The sequence below is a fragment of the Halichoerus grypus genome, chromosome 14 (assembly GCF_964656455.1).
Source record: "Halichoerus grypus chromosome 14, mHalGry1.hap1.1, whole genome shotgun sequence".
Classification (NCBI taxonomy): Eukaryota; Metazoa; Chordata; class Mammalia; order Carnivora; family Phocidae; genus Halichoerus; species Halichoerus grypus.
Window position 1 is genome coordinate 16,082,926 of NC_135725.1, and position 12,987 is coordinate 16,095,912.

General features: G+C 38.0%; 1 protein-coding gene across 1 annotated transcript in view; it reads left to right on the forward strand.

The window, feature by feature from the left end:
* The first annotated feature begins 8,328 nt into the window (after positions 1 to 8,328).
* RORB (RAR related orphan receptor B) overlaps positions 8,329 to 12,987 on the forward strand; it is a 250,704-nt gene continuing 246,045 nt past the window's right edge. Inside the window, exon 1 of the mRNA XM_036077751.2 lies at positions 8,329 to 8,521. The gene's annotated coding sequence lies outside the window, so the exon portion shown is untranslated. The remainder of the gene's footprint in view (positions 8,522 to 12,987) is intronic.

Sequence of the window (12,987 nt, forward strand, 5' to 3'; positions counted from 1 at the left end):
GCCCCACATCGGGCTCCCCGCTCAGCGGGAAGCCTGCTTCTCCTTCTCCCGCTCCCCCTGCTTGTGTTCCCTCTCTTGCTGTGTCTCTCTCTGTCAAATAAATAAAGAAAAATTTTTTTAAAAAATTTAAAAACATTAAAGAAAATAAAGGTACTGTGTGCCTAGGTCCCTGAAAAGTGGCGATAGATTTTAGAAGACTGTATCAAAACTATGTTTCCTTATGAAATAAATAAAATTAAGGAGATTTGGGGAAGTCAGAAATTGCCAGTCATATCCCTTTTGGTCATACTGAATTAAATGAACAGCAACATGAAAGAGGAAAAGAGGTGTTTTTAAGTTTATGAAATAAAGGCATTTATTGTGCCCCAGAGGCTCAAGTAGATGAGCATGAAATCATTAGCTGTCTCACTCTCCATCTTCTCCCCTTCATTATAAGAATACTTGCCCAGAAAGTCCGATTATCCTCTAGGTTCCAAAAAGTGTATTCTTCTAATTTTGGTGACGTTAGGCAAAATTTACCTATCCTGTCACAAAGGTGAAGCTTGTGACCAAGACCTGTAATCTTTCGTTAATGTGCCTGCTAACTGCTATCCAATGAGTTGATACAAGCTTCTAGCACAATGACCAGCACATAGTAAGTGCTCAATAAACATTAGATGTTTGCAATTTTGATGATCATCATCGTCATTATTTTGGTTCTGATTGTAAAAGTCTACTCCTTCACTGGGGGTTCCCAATGTTGCTCACTGATATTTTCCAATATGATTTCACTTTACAATCAAAATAAGTACTTGGGAAATCTCCAAGTTCACAGGGAAAAAAAAAAATCTCAGAATACTGAACAGTTATACATGCCTTGGTCAGATACTGGCCACGAAGATGTTTGCATTACTTATGGCTTAGCATTCTACCTCTTTAGCTTATCCCTAGACTGGACTACACAGCCGCCATATATAGCCTTATTTGATATGGTGCTCAGTGTAAAGTCTGTCATTGTTAAATTAGCAAATGGCTCACAAAAACATTAGAAAGTGTTCACTTCTTCATGTATTCCCTCAAGGTGACTATTTAGATCTTAAATAAACTGTGACCCAGTTATAAAGATAGAAAGTGATTACAAGTGTGGAATGGGGTAGGAATTGAAGTTTTGAAATGGAACTTCCCTGTGGTCTACAGTTGATGTTTGTTGATGGTTCATATAGGCCCTTGTGCTTCCATATGTTATCACTGCTGTGATTTCTCAGGTTTATCATCTGCCTTCCCCACTGTTCTATTAACAGCTTGGTGGTAATTTTGCTCACCATTAGGCACCTAGGCTTGCCAAGATCTTAGCCTATATTGGGCTACTGGTATATCATTGTTGAGTAAATAAGTGAATGAAGTTGCGAGTGGTGTACTCACTCTTTAACTGTGAAACTGATGTATCTTGTGAAAATCTGTTAAGACCAAAATCGAGCTTCATATTTCAATAAGAAAATCTTTTTTTATTCACATCATCAGTCATTTACCCTGACTGAAAAATTCTCAATACTCCTAATTTTTTGGAGGATGTTTGCTGTAAGATTTTTAGTTGAACATACTAATTTGGGTTATCAGAGGCAGTAAAACCTATTGTAGATCAGAGTCAGAAGAGAGGGTCTGACACATGCAAGGCCCTGCACAAGCTGCTTCATGTGTTACTATCCACCCCCACAACAATCCCATAAGGAAAGCAGTGTGATCCCATTGTGAAATGAGTAAACTGAGGCTCAGAATGGTAAGGTTAGCCTGAGGTTAAACCACTGGTACGTGGAATGGGTGGACTTCAAAACAGATCTCTCTAGTCCCAGGTCTTTCCTTTTTTCAGATAACTTGCTAAATAAGCAAATAAAGTTCAAGGGAAAATAAATTAGCACGGGTTTATAAATACAAAAAAAAATTCTAACAAACATATAATCTAATGATTTAAAATTAAGGCCCAGCCTTGGAGTACAAAATCGATTGGCTTTTATTTGAATTAATACTGCTAAACAACCTAATGACAGACGTGGAAATGTTTTTCCACCATCTAAAAAGTCCAATTCTATAATAGAGATCAGTGGGATATATTGTTTGTTTGTTTGTTTGTTTCCAATAAGAACTTGAAAAGTATTTTCCTCACACTTGTACTTTGAAAATGATCTCTTCCTAAGAATAGGAAAGGATATGACTTTGTACTATGTTTTCAGGTGTAAGAAATCAAATACAATATTTACTGTCAGTACTTACTTCAAAATAAGGAAAAAGCCTATTTCCTAGGACATGCTTTCCCGAAAACCATTTCCACTTCCAAATCAGGCTACAGTAAGAAGAGTTTTTAAAAGGCTGGGAGAAGGGGCTGGAGGAATTCCTAGGCATCAGGGTAAACCAGATGCCCAGCACAGGACAGGATAAAGATGTTACATCTGTAGGAAGGTAAGGGTTGCAACTATAATAGTTATTGGGAGATGTCTATCATCTCCTACACGCCAGAATTCCCTACTGAAATTTTGTTCAGAGAATTGTCTGAACAATCCCCCTCCCCCGGGAATTTCTACAGCTCCATTTCTACAGAAGGCAATATTATGCTTACCCATGGAGAGGAGGAAGTTAATCTGCTGAGCTGTTGTCCTGTTCTCTAGAAACACCAAATCACTGACAATATTGATTTTTTGGCTATTATAAAACTTTTAACTCTTCAAAATTTAATATGGAGAAACGAAAGTTTAAAAAAAAAAAAAAGACCTTTCTTTTTGGACAACCTCAGTGCTTTAAGGGTAAACAACTATTTTGTAAATTGGTCCGCTGAATGACAAGCCAACAGATTTGAAGCCAGCTGTCAACTTTTATTAGTCACACCCATAAATCCAGCCTGGTCCTGGGATCGTTCCCAGTGTCCCTGCATCACAGACACAGTATTGAAGGGAGCTCACTGAGGGAGGGTATCAGGTTCCCCTCTATAGAGCATTTTCTTTGGAAGTCCGAGGGATTGTCTATGGTCTGTGGATTGATCTCCTTGCAAATTTTCGTAAGAGGAAATTAATGACATGTATTCTTTTTCTTTCCTTCTCTTGAACTGTCTGCCTTTCAATCATATATTTAGGCACAAATCCTGATTAACTTACTTTACATCTAGAATTCCACCAGTGTCCATCAGGACGATATTCCTGTTTTGTCCCTCCTTCCAAACAAGAAATCTACCTTCTTGTTGATAGATCTTACAGGCTCGGAACATACTAAATAAAGTATAATAACCATAGCTGAGCCTTTATGTTTTACCATCAATATGAATTTTAAAAGGGTGTCATCAAGAAAATCATCTTCAAAGATATTTTCTTGCATGCCTAAGTACTACTGCTGAGATAAAACTGGGATGACTGCAGCAGTTCTGCTATCCTGGGCTTTTTGGTGTTCTGATTCTTTCCTTACTAGCAGAGGCAGTGAATTTAACACTCAGATTCGCTCTGACAGGCTGACAACTGATATCACAAGACCACAGCTAAGAGTGGTTTATTACTTTTAGTGGGATTTATTTAATTCAGTCTCACAGCCTGAGGGTGGGGTAAAGATTTAACTTGAAATTAAATTCCAGCAGGAGACCTTTTAATATAAGAAAAATGGGCAGAAGGATAAATGACATGCTCAATTGCAATGAATTTTTTTTAAAAAAGCCTATATTTAACATGGAGGAAAAAATCCCACAAAATCATTTCAGTTGTTTGACAGATATGGAGAGAAAAAGTGCAGTTGAACCAGTAATGATGATATAACTCAAAAGAGAATAATCTAAAGGAAAGTTTTTGACACATGAGAATTTCTTCAATCTATCCAGAAAAAAAAAATCCCAGTTTATGAATGCTTTCCGTCAGTGTCTGAATAAGTTGATAAGAAATCCCAAGTGTTCTTCTATTGTTTAATGTTAAACTGTACAATAATTCTGGATGAAATAGTAGAGTTTAAGCAAAGCCATGGGTAGAAATTACTCTGGCATTTACCCTGAACACAGGGAATGCTTACACTCAAAACTGTGGTATATAAAAGTGCTATTCGTTTGTATTTTGAGTCTGAGTAAAGTGGAGATAATATCATAACAGGTAACGCAGTTGGGGTCTTGCGAGTTGCAATACTTAAGGCATATTGGATAATTATTGATCATGGTTTTCTGATACCACTTACATGGAGAAAAGGAGATTCCTCGTGGTCAATAGATATTAGAATACCAGTGATATATTTTCTTTCTGTGGTATTATTTTGGTGCTTTGGACTTTGTCTTATAAAGAAAAATGACTGCTTCATAAAAGTCTGTTAAACTTGAATGCTTTCTACTAAAGTCATATCTGATTTTGAGGCTTTGAGGAAATCAATGCCAAAGAAAGAGTAGAATATAATAAGCAAATGGCCATTTGCCTTCCTCTGTTTAAAGACATTCCAGTTCAGTCCAGGCTTCAGAAAGGTGGTTCCAAATCACACGAGAGCTGGGGTCTATCGGCGTAGTAGTAGCAAGCCTGGTCTTAGACAAAATCACCCAGGTCATGACCATTTTGTTCACTAGCCACATTCTACTTTTTTTGCTTCTCTCCTCTCTTCCAGAACCCAGAGTTTTCATGGCTTTCCAAGTAAGCCTTCTTTGAAACCACATACTCACAGCAAAGGAGCTTTTCTGCTTCCCTCTTTTTCATAAAAACTTGTGCCATGTTTATTTGATGTAAGTGGTTAAAATATTGTCAAGTGATTAATAAGTGATAATAGCTGACTGCAGAGGGTCCCATATTACCTTGGTTCATGGCACTCTTGTCTCAGTGAGTGTTTCACAGCATCCATGGGCCAAAAGAAATACCTTACAGTCCCATTTATTAAACACTGAGGTCCAAGCACCTTAACATGCATTTATGTCCTAAAAACTTAGCACCTATTGAACACTACATAAACTTCTCAAGTTGTGGAATCAAATTGGTCTTCACCACTCTCATTGAAAGGAAGGTAGCAATCAGAGTTAAAAATGTTAATTACCTTCATCTGGTAGTTCACATGATGTCCAACAGATGTTACTGTGGTTTTCCTCAATTTTAAAATATTTTATTGTGCCTTTTTGAATTTGCAGTGGGGCCCCAGGTGACTTCAGTGCTCAGTTTGAGAACAAGGACTTCATGTTTTATCTCTGTTAACAACTCTGCATTTCAACAGAGATGCACATTGTTTATGAACTGACTCTTGGTGTCTACCTCACACAATATGGTAGACTCAATTAGGAGAGATATTTGGAGACAGGAGTTCTTTTGGTGCCTCTGATCTCACCACTGACCAGCATCCCGATCCATGGGATGATGATAAAACCCTAGACAGAATGTACCACATTATTATTGGCTTATCTAAAAAGCCCAAGACCCCAAGAACAATTTTACTCACTCTAACTTACTTTCAAATTAGTGGCATTTTTTTCATAATCCCACTGTAATTTATCAGTGATTCTTTTCTTTAGAAAGAGCCTGAGCAGTGACAGTCAAACCTCTGACCCAGTGTAAGATGCATTCCCCGCCCCCCTTAAGTAGGTAAACCACAAACAACAATCATGGCTCTTTGGAAGGTAAATTGTCTGTGGCTCCCAGCATTTCCCGTTTCTCCTTTTGTCTACCAGCCAGTCTGGACATAGAGGATACAGTGCAATGAGCATCATTTTTTGCTAGAATGTATGTTTCTCTGGGACTGTTTTTTCTTCAAATTGCCCCCAATATAATTCCTCTGCCAGTGTCCTTGCCTAGAATCTTACTTGTATGAATTTGAATGCCTTCAACTCTAAGTAATTTCATACAAAATTGCCTTAATCCAATGGCTCTTAATCCTTGCATGAACTTCTGTCCTGTCTTCCTCCTAGGTGAGCTTCATCCTCACGCTGGTATCTGAAATGTCTATTGTGGCTCTAGGTCTCATGGCCATGATCAGTAATGCCCATAAGAAGAGAAAGAAAAGGTCACTTCCAAAAGCCCACCCAGAAAAATGAGGAAGAACTTTCTCAAAAGCCCCTAGCAAACTTCTTACATCACACTTTCTTTTTTCTTTCTTTTTTTTTAATACAATGACTTTTCTATCCAAAATATACTAACTACATATAGAAGAAGTGGTATTTCAGACAGAAGGTGTTTTCCTGTTTGCTAAGTGATTATTTCCTACTGATATAAAATTGTTTTCATTCTTCAGTGATGTTTTTGTTTGTTTTTATTTGTGGTTTGGGGTGAAATTCTCCATAAATTTTCCTATTAGAATTAATAGATTTTTTTTTCATTTAACAGCTTTTAACTTAGTAGCAGGTTTTTTTTCAGAAAAAAGTTAAAGTCATTAAATAAGGGATAGGTGTATACTCAAAGCAATTTACTTCTTAGGTGATTTGATAATTGAGATATCCCATATTTTTTTTTTCCTCCAGTGAAGTTAAACTGAAGGCCCATCTGCTGATGAAAAGCATAACCAGATTTTAGGTTAATTAGCTCCCAAGTGCCCTGTATGTATTTATACCATCAGAAGATCAAAAGGTACATATTTGAGTATGTCTGGAACCAGAGCTCCCTTCTACTGAAATCAAGTGTGTCTATTTTCCTGAGCCCCTTCTCTGCCAAGGAGAGTCCACAGTCAAACGGCAAAGGTGTGCTTTTACAAATGCACCCTATGGAAATTTGTATACTGAAAGTTATTGTTGAGGAATGTATTAAATATGTTTTCTTATCTTCAGATTTCTAGTGATGATATAAATATGTTTATTTCTTCTAAAAATCATTATATTGAAACACCCTAGGGGCACCTGGGTGGCTTAGTCATTGAGCGTCTGCCTTCGGCTCGGGTCATGATCCCGGGGTCCTGGGGTCGAGCCCCGCATTGGGCTCCCTGCTCTGTGGGAAGCCTGCTTCTCCCTCTCCCACTCCCCCTGCTTGTGTTCCCTCTCTCGCTGTGTCTCTCTCTATCAAATAAATAAATAAATAATCTTTAAAAAAAAGAAAGAAAGAAAGAAACACCCTAGGACATAAGCTCCTTGAATGAAGGCAATGCATCTTATATAAGGAAAGCAAATTTCAGAACTAAGGAGTATAATATGCAATTTAAAAAAATACTCTTTTTGGTTTATAATTCAACTCAACTTCTATTGTGTTTCAAGGTCCTTTCCAAAAAAGCTGGCAGGAAAATTTAATTTCATTCTTGTTCCCCGGCTTGTATCAGGGTTCTTTCTGGGGGATTTATTCAGTGCCAGGAGATTGGAAGGAAGGGACAGATTGTGTCCCTGAGTCATCTGACCACACATTTTCACTAACATAATCACCATCCCAGTCCAGGAGGTCTTAACTATGCCACACTGAGGGGCACAGGAATCTTTCTGCAAGGATGTGACATCTCCAAGTCCCCTTGATACTTCCCCAGAAGATCTCTTCCATCTGCAGCTGACTGACGCTTGAAAATGCCCCTGTGGAAAGTTCACCCACATGGCTTCAAAGAGTGAACTCTGTTATAAGGCAAATGTACCTAACAGAAGAAAAGCTGTGAAGAGGCAGCCGTCTTCTTGTGGTGTGAATTAGTGCCAGGGCCTTTTTTTTTTTTTGAGTGTGTTCAGACAAGGAAAGAATACAATGTCAAGTTCCTAACCAAAAATGGAAGCTACCTCAAAGTGCTGAGTCCCCCACTTACCATACTTCTCATCCTCCTTTTTCATGCACAATTTATGATTTTCATTTGAAGCCTAATAAACTGGTGGATAGGGATTATTTCCATTTCCTATTGTCTTTATAGATGTTTTCTAATGGAAAGGTCTTAATTTAGAAGTTCCTAAATTTAATTCATATAGCTGGTTTGATATATAAATCCTTAAGAAAACTCAGGCATTCAAATAATAAATAATGATCTCCATTAATACTAATTTCAGTAGAATGTTGTTTCTAGACTGTTCCAATGTTTAGGAAAAAAAAATTTTTTTTTTCCATTATAAAAAGACCTAATTGTCAACACACACACACACACACACACACACACACACACACACACATATTCTCTCCCTCTTCCTTTCTCTGTTTCTCTCTCTCAAGCCAAAAACTAGGAGACTAAGAAGTAACTATGTGGAGATAAATGTAAACATGCCCACTTTTATAAAGGAACTGAAGCAAAGAGATAATAAGTTATGTATTTCAATTTGCTCTTACTAATGGGAGATTTTTGACTAAAAATGGAGAGCAAGTGTCTAGGGTACTAGTTGCAATTGGAATACAGTGGAAATCCATTTTGAATAAGTCATAAGAAAAAAAGTAGAACAATGTACAAAAATAATTTATAAGTTTTAATATAATATTTGCATTTTCTTGCCTTTTACAATTCAGGCCGGTTCTACCTATTTTTAATATTCCCTGAAGAGACTAACTAGATCACATGATTCCCTCTGCCATAGGTTAGCCTCCCCCAAAGCAGCACTTGGTAGGAGACAGCAGCCAGAAGAGTGGGCAACGTCAGAGTGAGCAGCAAGAGAGATCTGCGCTTCATCCAAGAACTTCAGGTACTGCTCTCAGTTTCCATTTGTTTTCTCTTCTTGCCTCAGTTTTGCAGTCAAAAGATTCTTGATACCTTCTAAGCTGCTTGCCCATAAGCTGTAAATTAAGTGAAGTCAATAATTATTTATAATTATAAATGTAATTATAATTATTTATAAATTCCACCTGAATCTTGTCTCAAATTTCTCTATTTTTCTTAGGAATAGGAAAAAAAAGGAAAAAATGGATGACGATTATAGAGTTATATAAGAAAGTAACCTTGAAAGTAGCTACTCTCTAATTTAGGCTGTATTGTGGTGTTGGGCAAAGCCAGCTCTTGGTTGACCTAAAACCATGGGCAACATTACCTAGTGGGGGAGAGGTTGGTTGAGAACCAGGTTCAGATTCTTCCGGAGGGCATCCTGAATTATAGCATTCCAATTACATGAGGGTGTGCTTACTTCATTGGGCTAGAGCTTGAAAGGGTCATTATCTCACTGGTCAATTAAAATTCAAATATTTTAGGAATGTAAAGGTAATAGTAAAAGTCGTCATATTTTCAACATGATGTATAGGTCAAAGCAGGGCTTTCTCTACATCATTGTTGATGAAAGGAGGGGACACTATAGCTTGAGAATCTGTTGAAGAAAGATGTGTTCAGATGGAATGCTAGAATGGAGAGCTGTAAAATAGCAGTACGCAGGCACCAATGTCAGGAATTGGGAAGCAGAGGAGAAAAAGATATTAAGCATGACTGAGGGGACTGTAGTAACACATATGAAAGTCTGTGTCCATCCCATTTCTTCATTAGAGCACTTGTTCTTTCTGAGCATGCCCTGCGCCATTGATGGTCTTTACTGGGACTTCTCCTGTTAGCTGGATCCCTGATCCAGCGCTAGCTAGTCTGCCCCAGGGCACCATCTAGCCATACCAAACATAGTGAATTAACTTCTCTCCCAGTTTCCTTCCCAGCGTATGATAGCTAAGTACTTGCCTTTTCCAACTGAGCATACCACCGTAGTAAAATCAGAGTATATAAATCCAGACTCACACAGAGAGGCAGGATTTGAAGCCTGGAGGAGAGTTCAGGGAAGATCTTTCCCCTCAATCTAAGTGCTACTTAAAGCTTTGCTAGTAATGACATTCTTCCAGCCACCTACGAAAGAAACTTTGTAGTTTTCACTCTTTTTTTCTAAGTCGCCTTCCACATCACTTGTTAAGTCTCAAGTCTCTTTGAATCTGACTTCCCAATATCTCTCACTTTTGTCATCACTTTGCCGTTCCCCCTGAATCTACTCTGGCTTAATTAACTAACTCATTTCTAGATACATGCCAGATGCATGAAAGAGCAAGGTCTTTGGAATTAGGTAATTGGGTCAAATCCCAACTGTTCCACTTGTTAGGTGTGTGATGTTGGGCAAGTTTGTTCATCAGTCAAAGTTAAATGTCTTCATTTATAAAATGGGACTAATATTTCCTTATAGTGATATTAAATTAGATAACATATAAAAACTATTTGGGATACATTCAATGCTAAATATATGTTAAATATCTTCTTGAGTTGATCTTAAAATACTGCATTAATTTCATTACTTCCTTGCTTAAAAATACACCATTATCCCCAAATACTTCAAAATAGCCTTCAAACTTCCTACCCTGCCGTCATAGGTCCTCCACAAAACACTCCCCACTTCCCTTTCCAGTTAGGGTAAGCTCCCTTTATTGTTCTACACCAGCCTTTAGCTAGAGCCAAGGTAGGGTTCTTACTATCTCCTGTGTTCAACAGCCTCAACTGTGAAAGCCTGTTTTTTTTTTTTTTTTATCCCCAGAAGGAAACTTTATTTCCCCCACCACTGCTTCTAGACTAAATCTCCTCCAATCACTTTAGACTGAAGAATAGGCTTTCTTTAGTAATTAAATTTCTAGTCCAGTGTCATAATCATATAATGATATTTACTTTACTTATCTATTTGAAAATTTCTTCCCACTTACCTCCAGTTCAAGCCTGACTAAAAATAAAATATAAAAATTAAACAGTACAGAAGGGGGAAGCCCAGTCATTCTGTCTGAACTTTAGGAAGGACTGAGCAGCTAATCCCCAATCACTCCTCAGCATCAGAGAGCACTAGTGCATTCAGGTGTAGCTCTAGAAAAAGATGTAAGATATACTTTATATTCTGTCAAATATGATACAATTGTACCAGTTTCAGGAGAGAAAACCCACACTGAAACCTAATGGAGCCCATCAAGGATTTACAGTTCAAGGGGGTGCCCACTATTTCCCAGAGGTTGCAGCCTTTATTCTCCATTGGAAGTTGAGTGTGAGATCTCCAGGGCTATTAAATGATGTGAAGAAGTGGCCTGAGCCCTCACAGTACTCCAACAGCCCAATAAGAATTAGGGGACATGTAGACTCATAAATTAGAAAGTGGAAGATACCTCAGGACACCTGGGTGGTTCAGTGCGTTAAGTGTCTGCCTTCCACCCCACTTTGGGCTCCCTGCTCATCAGGGAGTGTGCTTCTCTGTCTCCCTCTGCCCCTCCCCCCACTTATGCACTCTCTCTCAAATAAATAAATAAATAAATAAATAAAATATTCAAAAAAAAGTGGAAGATACCTCATGGATCAGAGTTTATAATTCTAGGTCACTCAACAGTAGAAGCACCAAGTCAACCACCTCCAAATTTGATTTGTAATATGTCTGTAATATTTCAGCAACATTAGTTCAAAGGTTTTCAATTCTTGCCCAGATACTCAGGGTACCTCTACATTCGCAAACTCTGAATATCTTCCCTAAAGGAGATACATGAACTTTCTACTTTAAGAGACCTTTAAGAGAATAATAAAAAACAATCTTGTAAAAGGCCTAAGCAGCAGTCCAGACATTACCCCCAAATACTGTTCCTCAAATGCTGTAAAAAATACCATTCCTCTACCTAGAGCTTCCATGATACCAAACACTGAATGATAAGACATGATTTGCCTTATTTCCAGCAGCTGCGTCAATTCTAGATAATCAACTATTATATTTCATGCCTTGTGTCCTTGTGTTATACAGCTAGTCTCTAATATCCCCCAGAGAAGCTCTGAGGAATACAAATTTTTTAATGAAAAAAAAGGGCAATTATTGTTTATTCCACTCATTGACATAAACAATCTAAATCAAGAAGAGGAAACTATTATGTAGCATATCACATTTTCATTTATTCCTCCCTCAGAAGGGATGCATTAGCTTAGACTTCATTTCTTTCAAGGAGTAAACAGTCAGACTCCTAAGTTTGGTTTATCGTCTCTGATTTAGAAAACAATACTTTGGATTGTAAATATCTGTTTACTCATCTGAATCCCTGAGACTTTCTACCTTTATTCACTCCCATCCTAAACTGTAATGTTTGGGGACTCTTCCAATTATCTATTGTCATATAATAAACCACTCCAAAATTTAACAACTTAAAATAACAACCATGTTATTTTTCTCATAATGTCATGTGTCAAGAATTTGAACAGGGCTCATCTGGGCAATTTTCTTGCTCTATGTGCCATCAGCTGAAATCTTGCTCGTATCAGCTGGTGGATAAGCTAGTCTGGATAATTCAAACTGGCCTCTGATTTGTCTGGTGTCTTGGAGGGGATGCCTTGAAGGCTTGGCTTAGCTGATACCATCCTCTGGAATGCCTACAAATGGCCTCTCCACATGGTGGTCTCAGAGTAGCAGGAATTCTTTGAGGGTATCTCAAGGCTCCTAAAGTAATTGTTCAAATAGGCACAAGGAAAAATTGTATTGCTTCTGGTGACCTGACCTCAGAAGTCCCAGAGCACAAGTGCTGTCTCATTGTATGTTAAGGAAGTCGCTATGGCCAAGCCCAGGTTTAAGGGGAAGGAAATCAGACTCCATCTCTCAAAGGGTAGAAAAGCAAAGAATATATGGTTATTTTTAGTCTACTTTAGGGACTTTATTTATTGAACCCCCTTATATTTATTTTTTGAACATATATTTATTGAATCCCCCTGAATATGTTCCAGACACTGCTAAACAATGGGGATAGAGCAGTGAACAACTAAAAAGAAAAGATCTGCCCCCTGTTGCTCCTATTTACATCCTGTCTACTCCAGCACCAAGCACAATGCATGGAATATTATAGACACCCAATATATTTTTGAGGAACTTAACAGGTGGGTTTGGGGAGTTGAAGGGATGGACAGCTCTTCCCTTCAGAAGTGTTCAGAGTGAGGTGACTGAGAGGAAAGAAGGAGGACTACTTCACCATTTTGACTCTTTCCAGGTAGCTGGCATAACTTCTAGTATCTTTAATGAGCATGCCTGACATTGCTAACTCGACCAGGTCCAAGCTGAGAGTTTGCCAGTCCCAATCTATCATCCATTTTGGTGTAATGTATACCCTAGGAAACATTTTTATGCTTTAGATTGAAGAAACAATATTTAGCTTCCAATTCTACTTTCTTATTTTTTCAAGACTTCAGTGCCTTTGT